This window comes from Argopecten irradians, chromosome 13, assembly GCF_041381155.1.
Source record: "Argopecten irradians isolate NY chromosome 13, Ai_NY, whole genome shotgun sequence".
Classification (NCBI taxonomy): domain Eukaryota; kingdom Metazoa; phylum Mollusca; class Bivalvia; order Pectinida; family Pectinidae; genus Argopecten; species Argopecten irradians.
In genome coordinates, this window is record NC_091146.1 from 30,150,208 (window position 1) to 30,159,232 (window position 9,025).

General features: G+C 35.6%; 1 long non-coding RNA gene across 1 annotated transcript; it reads left to right on the forward strand.

Moving 5' to 3' along the window:
* Positions 1-437: 437 nt before the first annotated feature.
* Positions 438-3,573, forward strand: LOC138305522 (uncharacterized). Its single transcript, XR_011205714.1, has 4 exons — positions 438-616; positions 1,442-1,577; positions 2,549-2,643; positions 3,496-3,573. It is a non-coding gene; the product is annotated as an uncharacterized lncRNA (long non-coding RNA).
* The last annotated feature ends 5,452 nt before the right edge of the window (positions 3,574-9,025 follow it).

The window sequence follows — 9,025 nt, forward strand, 5'->3', positions numbered from 1 at the left end:
GCGGGCAAATGCTTCTGTTCTTGATATAGCACTATGAAAAAGGGCAAAAGTTCCACTATATGACAAGAAGCGTACCCACAACTATGAATATAGAACGCTAAGTCCTCAACGGAAACCACGCACCGCGTACACCTATATACACGCAGAACAGCACCACATTACAGTGTGAAAGGGTGGCCGTCCTTAAATGACCATAGCTGTTAATAGGACGTTAATTAATCAAACAAACAAACAAACAAACAAACCATTACATTTTTCACAAAACCTCTCACGAGATTGCGTGATCGGACACCCAATTGTTACGTTGCCTAGCAACTGATGGCATGATAGGAGACAAGTCATTCCCACCTCGAATCTGATTGGTTAAATATAAATAGCTGATTCCGGGTGTGTGCTAGCTTCCAGGGATGTGTTAGTTCAAACACTAACACACAGCTGAGCGAGGGTTTTGGAAAAAAATGTAGGGTGCTAGTCAATTAAACATAGTAACTTTTATATAGTGTAAATAAAGTTGAGGTATATTAATATTTACTATATATTTAAGGTGTGTTACGTTGAGAAATACGCCAGTTCAGGAGGCCACCTATTATACGATGTCGGATGCAAATCATCTCATGTAAGTTTGTTGCTTTTAAATTATTTGTTTCCCGCGAACGAAGGGATGATACGCCTATAACTTTTATGTTTATCTGTCTGAGCGTAGATAGATTTTTTGAACAAAGCTGTTTTCAGATATTTTATCAATTTCGTTGAAATGTTGCCGCAACGTTCGAAGTCATAATTTAGATTATTGCACGCAAGCGTTATGCGTAAATTGTAGTAGCCATGGTAACCAGGGCACTTATAATAGGCTTTGTAAAATAGCATTTTGTGTTTATTTTTGTTCCAACTTGGGTCAACTGTAAGACATATAGATATGTATGTAATTTGACACATCGTATGCTTCAATAACCGTAGGAGTTATGGAGTGAGTTAAGGATTTTAACCATGATATACAAAGTATTTGCGTGTTATTATCAACAGTTGCCATGTTCATGACAAATGCAAAAGGCATTCAATGTGTATATTTTTGTAAAATCGAATCTAGGTAAACAAGCGCTCCTTGTACATACTGTGGACACAAGTAAATATAATGACATGGCTTTTGGTAACATAAACATGTACCGACCCTGTGGACTTGCAGAACCGAGTATACTTTTTTGCATATTTTGACAAAATAAAAAACAACACAACAATCTACGTGTCAATGGTAATATGTACGTTGAGGACAGACGCATAGATACGTCTTAGCATCAATGTTATGTTCGAGTAAATCGAAGAAGTGATATGTAGGCATACCAAATATCACTAGTTTAAACACAGGGTCTAAAACCTTAAAGATGGACCAATATATAGATATAGCCTACTTCCAAACATTTGATACGAATTTGATATGTTTCAGGAATGCAAATCAATCGTTGAGAAAAGACGCGAAGAATTTGACGATAGTCCGATGTCTGGCGATTTCCAGATGTGTTCCTCCTGTTGTAACGATACGAAGCTGTGTAATGTCATAGGGGGACATTGTGGTAGTCAAGGTAACAAACTCTTATGAACTTTTGAGCCCAGAAAATACCGCTAATGCAGGAAATCATTAATATCTTTACATGAAGCAGTTCAACAAAAATTTTGCTGACCTATTTTCAGTTAAAAAATAGGAAATTCGAAGTTGACAGTTTTGATTGATTTAACTTTAAAGTGTTTTGCTGTTTTTCGCATAAAACAAGCAAACATTAAAAATGCGCGTGAATATACTTATCAAAGATAGGTCCTCGCGTGATTGTAGTCAATTTCCGTTCTCCGCAAACATTTTTCATTTAAAGTATTTCTCTTGTGTAATATAAGCCATTTTCTTTCTGACATTATTTGTTTCTACTCCTGCTTAGCGGTCAGTATACAGGGTTATAGCACTATAAAAAGGACAATAATTCCACTTTACAAGAACACACAACACAAATATACCAGTCTGACGCAAACACCATTACGCACTCCATACACGCAACACACCGCATACATGGAGGCCATCTTTACATGGTCCTGTTACAGTGTGCGGTTGTCTGTATGTTTTGTATGGCTGCTGTACACTTGTGTTGTGTCTCCTTGGAATTTCTGCCCTCTTTATATAGCTATCTCACTAAGCCGAATAACCCGATCAGTTAGTATAACCTAGAGAACATACAAAGCATGAGTCAAAGTTCCAAGCAATTACTCGGGAACCTATATGTATTTATAAACGCACAGGGACTAGTATAATAAAGGTATATTTTAACAGTCTTTCGTATTTGAAGCTGTGTTTTCTACATAGAAAAATCATGTAATATTATGCTGGTATGTACATATTTACATAAACATTTGATGAAAATATGGATGACCTTGGTAGAGGCAGGTGAACCTCTCCAACGCAAGTTGTTGGTTCCCTTGTCCTTGAATATAGTATATGTATGTATACACTCCAGACTTTCTCACAACCTACGTTACTCGTCCCTGTGTCTGAATTTATTCCGTACAGCACTGGACATGAGTGATCGAGTTCTCTGCTACCACTGTAACCATTTGCGTAGCCCTGACCAGTGTGAAACAGTGAGAGCTTGCCCTATATACGAGGTACGAATGAATTGTGTTTTGAATTGACTTAGTTACATGTATTACAAAATATTAAAATCTCTGGTAGTGTTACATTGTACACAGGGATTTAACCTATCTTAATCTCTGTTTATGTTATAGCAGAGACATATTTGATCTAAATCTCTGGTAGTGTTACACAGGGATTATCCTATCTTAATCTCTATATATGTTATAGCAGAGAAATATTTGATCTAAAATATCTGGTAGTGTTACACAGGGATCTATCCTATCTTGATCTCTGTTTATGCTATAACAGAGACATATTTGATCTAAATCTCTGGTAATATTACACAGGGATCTATCCTATCTTGATATCTGTTTATGCTATAACAGATATATATTTGGTCTAAATCTCTGGTAATTATACACAGGGAATTATCCTATCATACACTCTTTTCATGTTCGTGCAGAGATATATTTTATCAGAATATTCAGTTATAGGTAAGATGTGTCGTTTTCACTTATTGGACATTTTCGATTAAATGTGTTAATTTCACAACATTGAATTCGCCGAAATGATGTTGATTTGAAAGTGATGTTTCGGTGAAGCATACTACAGCGGAACCGACTTAGTTAGTAACATAACACCAGGCATACCGATAAGTTGTGACTTTGATAATTATATATGGCAAAAGTCTCAGGTTTGAAAGATATGATATAAGTATAATTAATGAGAAACTATCTTATTTAAATACAGACCCTTAATCTCAATCCTGTCAATAGAACTATCGAGCTTGCGAACCTAAGGGCCCGTTTTCATTAAGATTTTGAGTAAGACTTGAATAGACAGACTCTTGTCAGGTAATTCATTCATATATTTCCTATTCACAGCAATGTTACATTGAACAAAGTGAAGGTGGTGTGTCCGGATCCCTTCTTTGGACTAGCCGATGTGGACATGAAAGTGCGGTAAGAAAATACTACAAATCAACTGATTTTGCGGCTGCTTATTTTTTGTTAATAACACCTTCATTGCGATTAGATTAGCGGTTAAGACTGTAATGGTGTCATTATTAGTTATTGCAGATTCATTCTCGACATAACCGTCTATATTATAGGCAGGTCGTTCATCCACCGTTTCGTTAGTACCAATATCCGGTGTACGGATATACATAGTGACTAATAGAAAGAAGAAATAGATAACATTTGTCTCATCAATCGCGTCATAACGGAGAAAACACATAACATTTCTAATATGATAAATATATATATCTGCGTATATTACAGCAAGGTATCGATATATATATTTATACAGTATCTGTTTTATAAATTTAGTTTACTTATGACCTGGAACTTCCATTGTTTTAATAGAATTGTCGAAGTCCCGGCATCCCCGTTGATAGTGTGGTTGGGAAGAAGAGGTCATCGGAGTTCTGTGCTGCATGTTGCTCGGAAGATCTATGCAACACTAACTGTACTTTAGCAACAGGAAAACGGCTTAACAACACCAACAACAGCAACTGGTCCCCTGTAAGTGATTCTGATAGAGCTTGTACTGGTTAATATGTTCTATTTTGCATATTACAGAGTTATCTGCCCTTGCGGGTAGGTACTGATTGCGACGTAATGTGTTTGAGAGCGTAACGTCGTACGTTTTTTAATGAAAACGAAGTGAAATGCGGTCTCAAAATAATGACTAACAATAGAAAGTTCTAACTCTGTAATATGCAAAGACGGAATTAAAGGAAACTCACACCGGTTCAAAAATAAACATTTAACTGTTAATTAAATGTTTAATATTAGAAGATCTATATTGACACCCTACGGGAGTCACTGTGTAAAATTTAAGGAGGTATGTTACACTTTCTGTCGCGAAGCGTATTGATGGTCACTATCTAGGTTTGAATTAAGACTGTACAAAATTTTGCTGCTGTTCGGTAGTCACCTGTGTTGCCACCGTGTTTGTAGCTGTGGTGAATTAACGAAATGCTTGTGGGTAGTTTTCAAGCTTGTATCTGAACGTGATTGTAGGAAGTTTATTCTATCTTTGCTCCGAACTGAACACACGTATCGTACCTACCTATATCTGCTGAGGTAGGAGGATCCTTCCACATGCCACGTCTATCACAGCGGAGAACATTTAAATATGGTAATATATACAATTGGTTGATACAACATCATCAAATAACATTCGAGTTCTTCTTACAGTATCGATACCAGTTACTCACATTTGTCACACGACTCTATGACTGTAACTGATAGGTTCGTATATAACACCTAACATGTAGGGCGCATGGAAACCCAACCCCGAAAGTAAGCTGGTCCTTTTCGGTAAGAAATGTCTGATTGGCTATTTATATCATACTTGTTTGAGCTGTAGGCTTGCTTAGCGTCTTGTTTGACATGTACACCCATTTAAATATGTTTTTGTATTGTACTATCCATCTCGAATTTTATTATTGTTGAAAGGTGTTCCAAAATTATTTATCGATGGCCAACAATGAAATTGTCTTTTGATGTCAATTCATGACGTCACAATTCATTTCCTATTGTCAAAGCAATGAAAACCATGTCAGTTTTATATTACACAATGGACTTATGCAAACCATTGCATGAGCGATGTCACAAAATATCAGGCAGATTATATGAAAAAAAGCAATATATATCAGCCTCGATGATTGTTTTTTTCTGAACACTCGAGATGCTGACTTACAGTAAATTAAAAGTTTACAGTAAAAAAGTTGATGATCAGTGGGACCAAGGTAGTAATCAGTATTTAGAAGGATTATTGCTAAAATGTAGACATCAGAAGCTTCTGATTTTATTATTATAGATATATTATAGATATATTATAGATATATGATTGCAAAATTTTATATAATGTGTACACTTATGACAATTTTCTATATTTCTGTAGTCTGTTATATTATTATTTTATTTTGGTGATAAAATGATTAATTCTCTGATATGATTTACTATTTTGTAATATTTGTGTATCATTTATATGATTACTGGATGTTTATTGAATACTGTTTATTTTATATGTTCGACCTAATGTGAGAAGAGTCTGTGACTTAATCTTTATCATCAAATGCCATTTGAATAACCGTTGCAATTAAATATAATATATTTTTCCCATAGGCGCCTGTAAAACCTGAAAACATTCGGACGGAAAACAACGGCGCTGATATTTATATCGATGGTGTGTGACTGAAGAGAATTATGGACATTATGCTTGTAATGCTATGAATTCACAAGGACAGGATAATAGATTTGTCGATATCCTAGAACATGGCCCAAGTGGGTGATCTTTATATCAATTTTATATAAAGATTAACCAAACGTGAGTCTTGGTCTTCCATTTTTATACAGTTCCACTATACAAGAAACAACACGAGTATACCGCAGTCTCCCAAAACACGCACCCACACCAATCTGATTAAAATACAGATCCTTATAACCATTCCGTTATATAAAGGATCTGACAATATCCCATAGGGGGTCACGTCCAGATGACCTTCATACCACGTGGTCTTCATATCAGATACATTTTCTACACTTTGTCACATCTATTGAAAACGATGTTTCGTCCCAGTATACATATACAATTAGCTTTATTGTGCTCTTTCGGCGAGATGACCACATAAACCAAAATAATTATGATAGTTTTTTCAAACGTTTTTGTCCCTGAAATTCACTGTCAAAATTTTGCAAGTAGCAATTTGATTGGCCATTTCCAAAGGTCACATGGACATGAACCCTAATGGGATTTTCTCAGATCCTCTTATCTAACGTAGTGATAATAAGGATCTGTATTTTAATCATACACGCCCTATACATGGGAGGCCGTCCTCATATAACCCTGGTTCTTAATAGAATTTTATTTTAACTAATAACACAAAAGAAATAATTTGACAAAGTCCTGAAAAACCGGTTCCATTCACCTATTTATGTAGTCTCACAGAACATGCATCTCGTACGTCATACACGCTACACACGCCGCATTCATGGAAGGCCATCCATGCATGACTCTGGTTGTTAAAATGGTGTTAATATATACAAGAGGCCCATGGGCTTTCACAGTCGACTGATATTTTATACAAATTAGTTTTATAATTTAGTCAACTGATGTCTTTTGTTCACACAATATTGATATCTAACAGGTCTTCATTCAAAGTTTTATTTAGCTTGGTGCATATTAAAGGTAGGTTTCGCCCAATGAAATATAAAGATTACGAAATTTATACTGTACATACATAATATTCAGATACTTTTCAATGCATACAGCGAACAATAATAACAATGGGTGGTCAGTTACCTAGCTTGACCAGGAAAATACTCCTCTAAAATTAGAGCATAGTCAAGCTTTACATAGAACATAACGTATTTTTTTTCCAAAACGAGGCCGCATCAACAAACGAAATCGTGCAACAAAATGTCGGATAGCAGTGACAGACTTGGTACGGTACTGTATCGTAAGTGAAAAAAATAACATCAACCAATCGAAGTGCGATGGATTGTTTATACATATCATATAATCTAAAACACTTCATGTTACTGATATACGCTTGCTAGCTTAGTAATCAAACATACAAATTGTATGTGTAGTTAGTCTGCCACTACATGTCTGCTGGCATATGTGTTCAAATTTAACTCACCACATGCAACACGAGTCCCAACAGAATCCGTGCAAATTCCGCTTGAGATGTGGTTTCTATTTCTTCTATTGCTACATGCCATCTCTGAATTTCATTTCCTAGAAATATCCTAGGGTGCTACCGATTCCTTTCTAATTTCCTCCTCTTTGTTCCGATTCAGATACATTTGTTTTCTCTTACGCTTTCGTTCAGCTATTTTGTTTACTTTATGTACACAACAATGCGCATGCGCGAACTTCGACATCACAGTCCATTGCAGCTTCATTTGCATACTATCCTGTCAGGCTGACATCGTAATAAATCAAGGATTCCCGTCAATCTTGTAATCAAGACACATTTGTGTAATCTCATACGAATAAAGAAATTGAGTTATTTTTAATATGTTGTTTAATCTTTTCTTCCGTTTATCGGATTTTGCAAAAAAAAATATTTATTTGGTTGGGCGAAACCTACCTTTAACTAACATAATCCTGTTTACAAGGTTCAATAATTATTATTGCAAAGGGCAATAACTCCGTTATTAAGATAAAGTCGAATCAAGCTGATTTTATAACTCATCGTATATGACTGCAAATTGCAACCATAATGCCGCAAATGAATGCTTATTCCTTCAAAACACCAGCTTGCAAGGTCGAATCACCCGGGCTCAGAGATGACTAAAAAGTGACGTCACTGGAATGTCCGGGATCAAATCATCAAATTTAGAAATGGTAATCAAAATATAGAAATTAAACATTTATTTACTCACATCACAATATTTTCCTATCGCAACTGTTACAGGAAATTCTTATTATCTGGTATCGATTTCTGTGCCTGATTAATCTCGATATTAGTGCTAAAAATATCATGTTTATTGATATTGTTCCGTTACTTTTGTTGAGTTTGAATTTGTAAATTTAAAGGGCGTCAGAACGCTTGTTTTCAACCGGAATCAACGCGGTAATGATAAAGACCTTCCAAGTGAATATTTGCATCGAGGGAACTGGGACATAAAAAGTTGATTTTCTCAAAAAGTTAGAAAACTAAAAAACAATAATTTTGCTGGAACACTGAAAAAATCATTCTGATTTCGGAACACTTGGAATTATGAATATACCTCTAACAGTATTTTTATCCCCCGCCCAACAAAGTTGGCGGGGGATATACAAATGGGTTCCGTCCGTCCGTCTGTTTGAATGGTTACCGGAGCATAACTCTAAAACCAGTAGAGATATTTCCACGAAACTTCATACACACATTGGTCTTATGGTCTAGTAGTGCCTTTTGCTATTTTTAGGTTTTCATTTTTTGCATTTTTTCCGTAACCATGGAAACATTGCTGAAAATATCATATTTTTGTACCAGGTTCGTTTCCGGAGCATAACTCTAAAACCAGAAGAGATATTTCCACGAAACTTCATAGACACATTGGTCTTATGGTCTAGTAGTGCCTTTTGCTATTTTAAGGTTTTCACTTTTTGTACTTTTTTTCTGTAACCATGGAAACATTGCTGAAAATGGCAGATTTTTGTGTAAGAATCGTTTCCGGAGCACAACTCTAAAACCAGCAGAGATATTTCCATGAAACTTCATAGACACATTGTTCTTATGGTCTAGTAGTGCCTTTTGCTATTTTCAGGTTTTCATTTTTTGCACTTTTTCCGTAACCATGGAAACATTGCTGAACATATCATATTTTTGTACCAGGTTCGTTTCCGGAGCATAACTGGAAAACCGGTTGAGATATATGCACGGAACTCTATAGGCACATTAGTCTTATGGTC